Raw genomic sequence first — 14066 nt, forward strand, 5'->3', positions numbered from 1 at the left:
TCTGCATGTACCATTACCATCACGTCCAGTCCCCCGTCCCTTGCCACGTGCCTTGCCCATTTTAAATGGAGGATAGTATCTTCCACGCTCACTACAAATGACTGAGTTTGAAGCGAAGTTATATGTGATCAGTGTGATGGAGAAAACAGAGTTTTAAATACCTGGCCTGTAGGTACAGTCATATGAAAAAGTTTGGGCACCCCTATTAATCTTAAGCTTAATGTTTTATAAAAATTGGTGTTTTTGCAACAGCTATTTCAGTTTGATATATGTAATAACTGTTGGACACAGTAATGTTTCTGCCTTGAAATGAGGTTTATTGTGCTAACAGAAAATGTGCAATCTGCATTCAAACAAAATTTGACCGGTGCATAAGTATGGGCACCCTTATCATTTTCTTGTTTTAAATACTCCTGCCTACTTTTTACTGACTTACTAAAGCACTTTTTTTGGTTTTGTAACCTCATTGAGCTTTGAACTTTATAGCCAGGTGTATGCAATCATGAGAAAAGCTACTTAAAGTGGCCACTTGCAAGTTGTTCTCCTGTTTGAATCTCCTCTGAAGAGTGGCATCATGGGCTCCTCAAAACAACTGTCAAATGATCTGAAAACAAAGATTATTCAACATAGTTGTTCAGGGTAAGGATACAAAAAGCTGTCTTAGAGATTTAACCTGTCAGTTTCCACTGTGAGGAACATAGTAAGGAAATGGAAGAACATAGGGACAGTTCTTGTTAAGGCCAGAAGTGTCAGGACAAGAAAAACATCAGAAAGGCAGAGAAGAAGAATGGTGAGATCAGTCAAGGACAATCCTCAGACCACCTCCAGAGGGCTGCAGCATCAACTTGCTGCAGATGGTGTCACTGTGCATCGGTCAACTATACAACGCACTTTGCACAAGGAGAAGCCTATTTCTTTTTGGAAGAAGGTCCTGTGGACTGATGAAACCAAGATTGAGTTGTTTGGTCATACAAAAAGGCGTTATGCATGGTGGCAAAAAAACACAGCATTCCAAGAAAAACACTTGCTACCCACAGTAAAATTTGGTGGAGGTTCCATCATGCTTTGGGGCTGTGTGGTCAATGCCGGCACTGGGAATCTTGTTAAAGTTGAGGGACGCATGGATTCCACTCAGTATCAGCAGATTCTTGGCAATAGTGTTCAAGAATCAGTGATAAAGTTGAAGTTACGCAGTGGATGGATCTTTCAGCAAGACAATGATCCAAAACACCGCTCCAAATCTACTCAGGCATTCATGCAGAGGAACAATTACAATGTTCTGGAATGGCCATCCCAGTCCCCAGACCTGAATATCATTGAACATCTGTGGGATCATTTGAAGAGGCTGTCCATGCTCGGCGACCATCAAACTTAACTGAACTGGAATTGTTTTGTAAAGAGGAATGGTCAAAAATACCTTCATCCAGGATCCAGGAACTCATTAAAAGCTACAGGAAGCGACTAGAGGCTGTTATTTTTGCAAAAGGAGGATCTACTAAATATTAATGTCACTTTTCTGGTGAGGTGCCCATACTTATGCACCTGTCAAATTTTGTTTGAATGCAGATTGCACATTTTCTGTTAGTACAATAAACCTCATTTCAAGGCAGAAACATTACTGTATCCAACAGTTATTACATATATCAAACTGAAATAGCTGTTGCAAAAACACCAATTTTTATAAAACATTAAGCTTAAGATTAATAGGGGTGCCCAAACTTTTTCATATGACTGTAAGTAGTGTGAACAGCAAACTTCTGTGAATTGCTTCACTGACACACTGAAAAAATGGAGGCCAGAAATGGCAGTATTTTCTGACAACGTATATGTGATCCGTGTGACGGAGAAAACACAGTTTTAAATAGCTGGATTTCTAGCGCTCTAATATGGAAAGGACCTGGCTGTATTCTGCAGTGCCAACAAGCAAATGGCGCAGAAAAAAGGTGTTCTCTGGATTGCTTTATAAGCAAATAATGAGGATTAAGATCCAAAGAAAAGTATTCCTGGCCCCTGAGACCTGGGCCTTTGTATAGAAATATCTAACAGCTGCAGAAGGCAGAATTGGAATGGAGCCTCTTGTGCTATATGCACTGCAGTCTGCTATATACACTGCCTGCCTGCCTATATACACTGCCTGCCTGATATCTCTGCAGATGGATTAGTCCTCAGAAGGACTGTTTGTTGAGATGGATATGTGTAATGTGCGGTTTTTCTCCCTACACTACCTAATACACAATCAAATCTCTCCCTAACGCAGCATCAGCTCTCCCTACACTGTCTGATCCGGAGTGACTGTGATGAGCATGGCGGCGCCAGATCAGATATAGACCTGATGACGCTGTGCGGCCAACCAATCACTGTAATGCCCACAACCAACATGGCTATGGCATTACAGTGCATGGCAGGCAATCCTTGCATGTTCATTGGCTCTGTAAAGAGCGCCAAACATACAGGGAGGGGACCCGACTTCCCGCCCGACCAACCCGGAAATACTCGGTGAGCGCAGAGCATCTCGAGCAGTGAGACACTCGGGCGAGCACCGAGCAGTAGCGAGCATGCTCGCTCATCACTAGTTGTCATTAAGATTTAAAAAGAGAAAACACAGAAATGTGACAGTAAATGGCTTCACCCAACCAATAACCATGAGTGGAGAAAAAGTGTTTTTGTTATCATTCATTTTCTCTGAAACAAGGCCAAGAAAGCAAAAATTCTGCCGGGGTATGTAAACTTTTGAGCAGAACTGTATATGCGCCAGCCCCAGTGTCTCCTATTCTATATACTCCAGCCCCAGTGTCTCCTATTCTATATACTCCAGCTTCTTCTGTGATGTATATGCTCTAGCGCCAATGTATCCTGTGATGAATATACGCCAGCCCCAGTGTCTCCTATTCTATATACTCCAGCCCCAGTGTCTCCTATTCTATATACTCCAGCTTCTTCTGTGATGTATATGCTCTAGCCCCAATGTATCCTGTGATGAATATACGCCAGCCCCAGTGTCTCCTATTCTATATACTCCAGCTCCAGTGTCTTCTGTGACGTAGCTAATATAGCCCTAATGTCTCTTATGCAGAGGCGTCGCATGATAAAGCAGTGAGACACAAGCTCCCTGCCCTATCACTATCTCTTTCATATGCCACAGATCGCCATAGGCCTGCGGTTAACGAGATGTCAGCATACTCACGCAGGTGGCTCGGTGACATCATTGCATCGCTCTGCTCTGCAGTCCCGCCATGGAAGAGGAGACAGAGGCCGTGATGTAGGGAATCAGGATTAAGTGAGAATAAACTTTATTTTTTTAAATGATCGGGCAGTGGAGCCATCCTACTATATATCTGGAGTAGTGGGTCCATCATACTACATATGGAGTAGTGGGGCCATTATACTATATGTATGTGGGGCAGTGGGACCATCATAGTATATACAGGTGCATCTCACTAAATTAGAATATCTTCAAAAAGTTAATTTATTCCAGTTCTTCAATACTATTTCAGTATGCTCCACAATCATGAGGAAGACTGCTGACTTGACAGATGTCCAGAAGGCAGTCATTGACACACTCCACAAGGTCCTAGAGTTCCAATTTTCATTTGGAAATCAAGGTCCCAGAGTCTGGAGGAAGAGTGGAGAGTCCACAATCCAAGCTGCTTGAGGTCTAGTGTGAAGGCTCCACAATCAGTGATGGTTTGGGGGGCCATGTCATCTGCTGGTGTAGGTCCACTGTGTTTTATCAAGACCAAAGTCAGCACAGCCGTCTACCAGGACATATTACAGCACTTCATGCTTCCCTCTGCCGACAAGCTTTTTGGAGATGGAAATGTCATTCTCCAGCAGGACTTGGCCCCTGTCCACACGGCCAAAAGTACCAATACCTGGTTTACACACAACAGTATCACTGTGCTTGATTGGCAGCAAACTCGCCTGACCTTAACCCCATAGAGAATCTATTATAGAGAATCTATGGGGTATTGTCAAGAGGAAGATGAGAGACACCAGACCCAACAATGCAGATGAGCTGAAAGACAGCTTTTTGTATTGAAGAACTGAAATAAATTAACTTTTTGATGATATTCTAATTTAGTGAGATGCACCTGTATATGGAGCAGTGGGACCATCATGCTATATATATGGAGGAGTGGGGGCATCATACTAAATATAGAGCAGTGTGTGTGTCACCCCAGGCCTGGATGCCACAAACAATAATCTGTTTCTGAAAGCAGGAGGGAGGTCCCCTGGTTAGGGACAATTAGCATACAGCACCTCCTGTCCCAGGCCAGCAGGGGGAGCTGGCTGTCCCTATAAAAGCTGGAACTGGGGGCAGGGTTAGAGAAAAATGGACGACCTAGCTCAGGAGTGAGACTAGTCCCAGAGAAGGAGGGACAGTTCAGCTGTAGCTGAGGAGTGCGTGAGGCAGAGGAGAAACTGCAAGCCAGGGACAGAGGCGACGAGAGCCGGTCCTGGCAGAGAACCAATCTACCGGACATTGGGGTCAGAGGCTGTCAGGGTTACAAGCCCAGCAGCAGAGAACCAACCTGCGAGGTATTTCAGGTCCCTTGGCCTAAGAAGCCTGGAGGCTCCGCCACACAGAGGGACCAGTACATCGAAGAGCAAGCAACAGGTACCCAAGGCCTGAGTCACAAGCCATACAGGCCAGCTCAGGGACGTGGGCTATTACACCACGAAAAGGGGGATAGTCAGAAAGAGCATAGAGAGAACGGTAGGCCTACACACTCACCCTGACCAGTGGGGCTCGCCCGAATGCTCTCAGACACCCAGGCCCATTCCTAACCGGTACTGTTGGGTCATTAATAATATCTACAATAAAGACCCTGAACTGTTTGAAGCGGACTCTGAACTCTTACTATTGCGGCCTGCACTATCACCCCCAACATCCACCTACACTGCCCTGAGGCTACACTCTTCCCGTGGGGAGTTATCCTACCCCTGTGCTGCACACGAACACCAGCCTCAGCGGTCTGCCTTGCAGCGGCGGTTATCTCCAACCGCAATCCACGGGTGGCGTAGTCGGACATTCAAAACACTGATAAATAGACTGCCACCATTTGGTCTGACCACCCTGAGCCACGGGATCGGGTTGCCACTACTACCCCCATCAGCACCGTACACTAGAAGGCCCGGTACCGGGTACCCCACGGCCCAGGGGGCGAGTCAGCTTTGGCGTAGTTGGCAGAATTATGATCAACCCACCACAAACGGGTATTGCGTGCCTGGAAAAGACTCTATACATATCTGAGTGAAGTTTCCCGCCATTCGGGGCCATTTCCCACCAATCGGAGCCGTTTCCAGCCATCGGGCGCCATCTTCGGGACGCGGCGCGGGAAGAAGAGGGGCGTGGACGTCCAAAAACGCGCGAGACCTGAAGCCCCGCCCTACGCTGAGACGCTGCTCAAGGTCCTGGAAGGAGATCCAGCTGATGCCGACGTCATCACCGAGCAACGCAATGTCCTCGCCCAGAGCATCGCGAGCGGAGCCGCGGCCTACAGAAGAGGATCGCCAGAAGGTAGGCCACGGTTAACTAGGGGGGAGGAAGATGTCGGACGCGGAGGAACCCTCTACCACCAGCGTAGCCGCTGCAGCTGTGATGCCGTTTTCCATGCCCTATATCCATAGGCGTATTATAATGAGGGCAATCCGGGCGACCGCCCAGGGCCCCGAGCCTGCAGGGGGCCCGCGGCTCCAGGCGGGGTGTCTAATGCCAGATTGCCCTCATTATATGTGCGGGCCGCCGTGGCACATAGCGGTAGCAGTGGCGGGAGGGGGGGGCCCGGACCGCTCCACCAGCAGCGGCCGCTGCTACTTCTTCATCGGCCGGGCCAGCACTGCAGCAGTTAACTTCCCTGTGCTGGCCCGGCCGCGTCACTGCTAGGAGACATGGCCCTGTGCGCGGCTGTGTCTCCTAGCTGTGACGTCACGCAGTGCGCCCCGGCCTGCAGTGCTGCACCGGAAAAGAGAGAGAGCAGGCAGGAGGAATTGAGCCGGGGGATGGTGAGTGTGTGTGTGTGTGGGTACGTGTGTGTGTGTTTGTGGGCAGGTGTCTGTGGGGGCAGGTGTCTGTGTGGGCAGGTGTGTGTGTGTATATGTGTGTGTGTGTATATGTGTGTGTGTCTGTGTGGGCAGGTGTGTGTGTGTGTGTATATGTGTGTGTGTGTATATGTGTGTGTGTGTGTGTGTGTGTGGGCAGGTGTCTGTGTGGGCAGGTGTGGGTGTGTGTGTGGGCAGGTGTGTGTGTGTGTGTGGGCAGGTGTGTGTGTAGGCAGGTGTGTGTATATGGGTGTGTGTGTGTGTTTGTGGGCAGGTGTCTGTGTGGGCAGATGTGTGTGTGGGCAGGTGTGTGTGTGTGTGTGTGTGGGCAGGTGTGTGTGTGTGTGTGGGCAGGTGTGTGTGTGTGTGGGCAGGTGTGTGTGTGTGTGGGCAGGTGTTTGTGTGTGTGTGTGGGCAGGTGTGTATGTGTGTGGGCAGGTGTGTGTGTGGGCAGGTGTGTTTGTGTGTGGGCAGGTGTGCGTGTATGTGGGGAGGTGTGTGTGTGTGTGTGGGCAGGTGTGTATGTGTTTGGGCAGGTGTGTGTGTGTGTGTGCGGGCAGGTGTGTGTGTGTCTGTGTGGGCAGGTGTGTGTGTGTGTCTGTGTGGGCAGGTGTGTGTGTGTGTATATGTGTGTGTGTGTGTGTGGGCAGGTTAGAAAGTCTTGCCCTGTTGAACACTACACCTGACTTGAGGCCACCACCTCTTGGTTGTCCAATGTTCTTGCTTCTCTAGGGCTCTTCTCAGATATTCATTATACCAGCTCCCCAGAATACCAAAGTTAGGGTGGGTGACCGCGAGCCCTGGTGGTGGTCATAACTGCGGCCACCCAGGGGCAATACTCCATAACAACAATCCCCTGAGGTGGTGTAGGATGTAAGGACCTATTCACACTACATTCAGCGCTGCATTCAGGTCTTTACACAAGGCTTACAACTGAATCCCTGAAATTCAGGATTGTGCTGTCTGAAATGAGACATCTGAAAGCAGAGAAAATGGAGCCTAAAGATTCAGACTTTAGCCTCGGTTTGCCTTTGTTCAAATCAATGGCTATGTCAAGGCACATCTGAATGCCATTTTTCAGGGATTTAGATAGAAGCCTGGAAAGAGGAGATGAATGCATTGCAAAATTCAGTGTGAATAGGCCCTTATATCTGGAGTCTTGATATTGATGCCACAAGCATTTTACTTGTTTTTAACTTAAAAAAAAAATACACACACACAAATTATACACACACACACACACACACATTATACATACACACACACTATACATACATACACATTATACACACACACTATACATACACACACACAGATGTGTATGTGGGCAGGTGTGTGTGTGTGGGCAGGTGTGTGTGTGTGTGGGCAGCTGTGTGTGTGTGTGATGTCTGTCTGTTTGTGTGTGTGTGTGTGTGTGTGTGGGCAGATGTCATTGTGTGATGTCTGTTTGTATGTATTTTTGTGTTTCAAATGTGTTTATGCGTGTCTGTATATGTTTGTGTGTATGACTGCATGCGGCCTCCTGCTGAGTATAATTGGCGCCGTGCGGCCTCCTGATGTCTCGGGGGGTGCTCCGTGCAGCCTCACGCTGTGTATAGATGGCTACGTGCGGCCCCCCGCTGTTTATAGACAGCGCCGTGCGGCCCCCCGCTGTGTGTAGATGGCTACGTGCGCCCCCCGCTGTGTATAGATGGCTACGTGCGGCCCCCCGCTGAGTATAGATGTCGCCGTGCGGCCTCCTGCTGTGTATAGATGGCTACGTGCGGTCTCCCGCTGAGTATAGATGGCGCTGTGCGGCCTCCTGCTGTCTCTGGGGGGAGCGCCGTGCGGCATCTATACTCAGCAGGAGGCCGCACGTAGCCATCTATACACGTATACTCAGCAGGAGGCCGCAAGTAGCCATCTATACTGTGCCATCTATACACAGCGGGAGGCCGCACGGCGCCATCTATGCACAGCGGGAGGCCGCACGGCGCCATCTATACACAGCGGGAGTCTCAGTGCTTTGCAAGAGCAGTCAATAAATTCTGCTTGACTAATTCTGAGCACCATAAAGTCTGGTTCTCTTCTAACCTGCTGTCTTCATTTTCAGCTTGCTGAATTCTAACTCATTTACTGTCATTCGAGACGATGCCTTTGCTGGTCTCTTTCACCTTGAATACCTGTAAGTGCTCCACTTAATGTCATATTTTTGATTCTGTTCTTCTTCATCTTTTGGCATGTGCAATTGTATGAGCAAGTATTCATATGAATTTATGACCTACTTAAACCTTTGAGGACCTTAAATTTTATTCAATCAAATTTTTTTTCCAGTTTAAAACTATGGGACATATATGTGCCTTGGTCCTCAAAGGGTTTTAAAAGGGGCTGCAAACATAAATACGAAAAAAATAATTCAATTAGTGCTTTTTGTGTTCATTTAATTTTTATTTGAAGTCCATTTTTTTTATATACCTTGAAATTAAGCCCTACCCCATGGAATGAAGCCCTACCTACATGACATCTGAGAGCTACATGGATCCCGCTTGTGAGGTGCCTGTCCATCACTACTATTCAGTTTTAGGGTCCACTCACTAAGCCATATATTCTCTCATGCAAGAGAATAGGGCCAATTATGCTAATGACACTGGGCTCAAACTCTGTCAGAGCTTCAACTGAGTGTGATCCGATTCTCTCGCAGCACAGATATGGAGAAGATGGAGAACTTAATTTCTCCATCTTCTCCATAGTCTCTGTGAGTGTTCATCGGACTGCACTTGGATGACATCCGAGTGCAGTCCAATGTTTTACGTGCACCCATAGACTTGTATGGGTGCACATGGTCCGAATATCGAATGAGATTATTTTCTCATGCCAATAATCGCACTGTCCCATAGTATAACATAGGGCCGAGTCCTATCCAATAAAACATCACATAGCATTCGGCCGTGTTATACGACAGTGTGAGCGAGCCCTTAGAGTCAAGGAATATTTACATGCAAATGATGATATTACTCTCCAAGTGTATATTTTTTTAGGCGAGTTCATAGTAAATGCTTTGCAATTTTGACATGTGATCAACTAAAGAACAAGAAAGATTTAGGACCTCACCTATAGTGAAATGGAAAATAGTTTGGAGGACTTGCATGTCCTTTTTTATTTATTATGAGAAAATCATAAAAGATCCCGTTTTTTAACCATGCTGTGACTTTCTGCTGAGGGAGAGGGAGAGAGCTGCCCTATTCAGAGTCTGTAATAAGACCTGCTGACAAAAGTGTTGAAGATACAGTCTAATGTGAATTAACAATGAAAAAAAGTTAATTTAACAAATGGCTTGTATTTTTTTTAATACAAACTTTTTTTGTCTTTACAGCTCCTTTAAAGGGAATCTGTCATCAGGTTTTTGCCACCTAATCTGAGAGCAGCATAATGTAGGGTTAGAGGCACTGATTCCAGTAATGTGTCACTTACTGGGCTGCTTAGTGTTGTTTTGATAAAATCATTGATTTGTCAGAAGGTAATTATTACTAGATGACTAGTAAGTTCTGTAGGACCCCACCCCCATCACTGATCAGTAGATTTCTGTGTACACTGAGCATGGGCAGAAAGCTGCCAATCAGTGGTGTGGGTGGGGCTATACAGAGCGCAGCATTCAGAGAGCTGCTAGATCTGCAGCAGATAAAACGGTGATTTTCTCAAAATGACAACAAGCAGCTGAAAAAGTGACACATCGCTGGAATCAGGGTATCTGCCCCAATATTGTGCTGCTCTCAGATGAGGCAGCACAATTAATATTATGCCAAATTAATTTCCCATGAACTATCACATGATCTATCACAGGGGATCATGTGACATGTCACGTGATAAATCAGGTGTGTGGAGGGGGCCCGCGCCTTCTAAACTGCCCGGGGCCCTTGCTACTCTTAATCCACCCCTGCCTATATCCCCGGAGCGGCCTGGCTGCCCCAGTATGCCGGCGAGTCGCATACCTTGGGCGACTTTAAAGAAAGGCTGTATAGCCTGTTCAAAGTTTATCCCCTGACAGAAGAACAGAAAGTAAGCATACTGATAGGGCAGTTAACTGGTGCGGCCCAGCGGGAGGGAAAGTCTTGGACAGCTGAGGAGAAAAGGACTGTAAGGGGGGTTCTGACCCGTCTACGGGACACCTTTGATACCCGTACCTCAGCAGAAATCAAAATGCGGTTCTATGGATGTAAGCAGCGAGCTCAAGATAGCATCCGAGATTATGCCCTAAATTTACAGGAAGCCTTGGGGGCAATTAAGCAAGCTGACCCTGGCAGCGTGCAGGATACAGATAAACTATTGACTGACCAGTTCATAGAAGGTCTGCTGTCCAGCGCCCACAGAACCCAGCTGCGCCTCATGGCCCTACAGAACCCCGATTTGACTTTTGCACAGTTCAAAGATAGGGCCATCCAGGTGCTCCGAGAACCTGCACCGGGTGGTGCTGTAGCTTCCCGGCGCCCTGCCATCCCTTACCACCAGGGGTCGGCACCCTATCCTGCAGACCTTGTGGGGGCCGATGCGCAGGCCCTAAATCCATCCCCGCCTGCAAACCTGCACCATCAGGTCCAAGAACTAACAAAGAGTGTTGCTGCATTGACCAGGACCGTACAGTCGTTACAGATGGACCCGTCAGGACCAATCAAGCTGGCTTCCAGTCCGGAGGATGTCCCGTGGCGTCGACGGAGGAGGATCCCGTCGTTCAGAGGGAGGCCCGCCGATCATTACACTGAGGATGGACAGCCGATTTGCCGCCGTTGCAGCCAGCCGGGACGCGTAGCCAGGTACTGTACTTTAAATGGGTCCGACCAGGGGCAAAGGGCCAACCCCCAGGCATAAGGTCATCAGGCCCATCTAATTGGCGTGATAAGTACGTAGGGGGACGCCCGGTTTTACCCGTAGTGCTGGACGATATCCCCATGAGTGCACTGCTGGACACCGGGTCCCAAGTGACTACCATCCCCTATGTACTTTTCAAGCAGTACTGGAGTGACACTGATATAACTCGTTATCCTGACGATGACTTGAGCATCATCGCCAGCAATGGTCAACCCGTGCCGCAGGTGGGGTTCAGAGAGATGACCATTAAGATTGCTAAAGTTGAACTGCCGGCACAGGGAGTGATCATTGTGGACATTGACCGTCGAGAAAGTCACCCTAAAATAACCTTGGGTACTAATGTGATTGAAAATTGTCTTTCAGAAGCAATTGTAATTTTGCAGCAGGTGGCGATGAACGCGAGCTCCAGCCAACAGAGGGTCCTCCAGAAGGAGATAAGAGCCCTGATGAGATGGCAACAGGTAGAACTGTCTGGTGGTGAGATCGGTAGCGTGAGGATGAGCGACCCGTTCCCCATTGCCATGCCCCCCAAAAGTGAAATGATCTGGTGTCGGACTGCAATCGGGTTAAGAGGGAGAGACTACCAAGCCATGGTAGAACCCGTGTACTCAGACAGCAGGCCCACCATTTTGACAGCCCGGGGGGTGGTCGATGTCCGCCATGGAAGGGTGCCCGTCCGGATCTTAAACATTGGGGAAAGGGAAGTACACTTGCCCCGGTACGCTACACTAGCCAAATTGTATACTGTTGAACACAATGCTGTCAGGGCCATGGAACCCTTGCCTCCATCTCCCCAGGCGGAGGGTAATGGTTCCCAGAAACCCAAGGAGGACTGGTGCCAGAAACTCCACGTGGGTGCTGACTCCACTCCCTTGCACCAAAAACAAGGAGTCTACCGGGTGGTTCAAGAGTACGAGAGAATCTTTAGTAAGCACCCGCTAGACTTCGGCAGAGTGAAAGGGGTAGAACACCACATCCCCACGGGGAGCCACCCACCAATAAAAGAAAGATACAGACCTGTACCACCCCACACACTATCAGAACGCAAAGGGCATGCTGAGAGAAATGAAGGAAGCCGGGGTCATTAGAGACAGTTGTAGCCCCTGGGCAGCCCCCTTGGTTCTGGTAAAAAAGAAAGACTGTACTATGAGAATGTGTGTGGACTATAAAGAAGTCAATCGTATCACCCATAAAGACGCATACCCGTTGCCTAGAATAGAGGAGTCTTTGGTCGCACTAAAATCAGCTAATTTCTTCTCTACTTTGGACCTTACTAGTGGGTACTGGCAGGTTCCTGTGGCAGAGGCTGATAAGGAGAAGACCGCCTTCACCACCCCGATGGTATTAAGTGAATTCAACTATATGCCGTTCGGGCTCTGCAACGCACCCGGGACCTTCCAGAGGCTGATGGAATGCTGTCTAGGGCACCGAAACTTTGAGACGGTCCTACTTTACCTGGACGACGTGATTGTCTATTCGAAGACTTACGAGGACCATCTAAAGCACCTGGCCGAGGTGTTAGAGGCCCTGGCAGGCTTTGGCATGAAAATGAAACCCTCCAAGTGCCATCTGTTAAAGCCGAAGGTACAGTACCTGGGACACGTGGTGAGTGCAGAAGGAGTAGCCCCCGACCCTGACAAAATCATGGCAATAAAGAACTGGCCAAGCCTCTCTAACATAAAAGAAGTGAGGCAGTTCGTCGGGTTGGTAGGCTACTACCGAAGGTTCATCCCCAGGTTCACCAAGATGGCAGCCCCTATGCAGGACCTCCTTATAGGACAATCTAAGACCAGAAGCCAAAAGCCACCCTTCAAGTGGGACAAGCCGGAAGAGGAGTCCTTCCGCCAGCTGAAGATGGCCCTCACGGGGGATGAGATCCTGGCCTACCCTGATTATGGCCAGCCTTTTATCCTCCACACAGACGCCAGTAATGTGGGGCTGGGAGCCGTACTGTCACAGAACCAACAGGGCAGAGAAAGGGTGATCGCGTACGCCAGCCGGAAGCTGAGGCCCACCGAGAGAAACCCGGAGAATTACAGCTCCTTTAAGCTGGAGTCCTTGGCAGTGGTGTGGGCCGTAACAGAACGTTTCAAGCATTACCTGGCCTCTGTGAAGTTCACTGTGTACACGGACAACAATCCGTAGACACATCTGGACAATGCGAGACTTGGTGCCCTAGAGCAGCGGTGGATGGCCCGGCTAGCAAACTATGACTTCACCATCAAGTACCGGGCAGGCTGAGCCAATGCCAATGCAGATGCCCTATCGAGAATGCCCCACTTGCCCGATGAGGGAGAAGATCCAGACGAGTTCTGTGTAAGAGACAAAGACTTGACCACTGTCATATTCAATCCCTTACCTCACCACGGCTGGGCTGAAACGCAAGATAGTGACCCTGCAATTCGCCTGGTGAAAGACCTGTTGACCCAGGCAGACGCTAGCCCTGGCTCGGACGCTCCAGAGGAAGCCAAGCAGTTATGGAAGCAGAAAAGCAGGCTATTCCTCTACGAAGGTAATCTGTGCAGAAGGCTTGTCAACCACCGGACGCACGAGCTGACCTGGCAGGTAGTGGTCCCGAGACGAGATGCAGCAATGGTCCTGGAGGCCTACCATGACAGAGCGGGACACTTCGGGTGGAAGAAACTGGCAGCCTCTTGAGCTGGTAGCTCTGGACCATGTGAAACTGGCTCCAAGCCGGTCGGGCTACGTCTATGCCCTGACAATAGTGGACCACTATTCCCGGTTCCTGGTGGTGGTTCCTGTTAAAGACTTGACAGCCCAAACAGCGGCCAGAGCCTTCCAACAACACTTCTGCCGTCCACACGGGTATCCGGAACAGGTCTTGACAGATCAAGGTCCAGGGTTTGAGGCTGAAATCTTCCAGGAGTTCTGCAACCTCTGCGGCTGTAAGAAGATTCGGATAACGTCTTACCACCCACAAACCAACGGGCAATGTGAGAAAATGAATAATATCGTCATTGATCTCCTCAAAACGTTGCCCCTGGAAGAACGCAGCCTGTGGCCGGAGAAGCTGCCAGACCTGATAGACTAATACAACCATATCCCGGTGAATGCTACAAATTGCACCCCGGCTTACCTGATGAGGGCAAGACCAGGTAAGCTGCCGATAGACCTGGAGATGGGAGTCCTCCCCACCTCCCCAGACGCGGACTTGGATACGG

The sequence above is a fragment of the Phyllobates terribilis genome, unplaced genomic scaffold (genome assembly GCF_046119375.1).
Source record: "Phyllobates terribilis strain yellow unplaced genomic scaffold, ASM4611937v1 Scaffold_119__1_contigs__length_5224398, whole genome shotgun sequence".
Lineage (NCBI taxonomy): Eukaryota > Metazoa > Chordata > Amphibia > Anura > Dendrobatidae > Phyllobates > Phyllobates terribilis.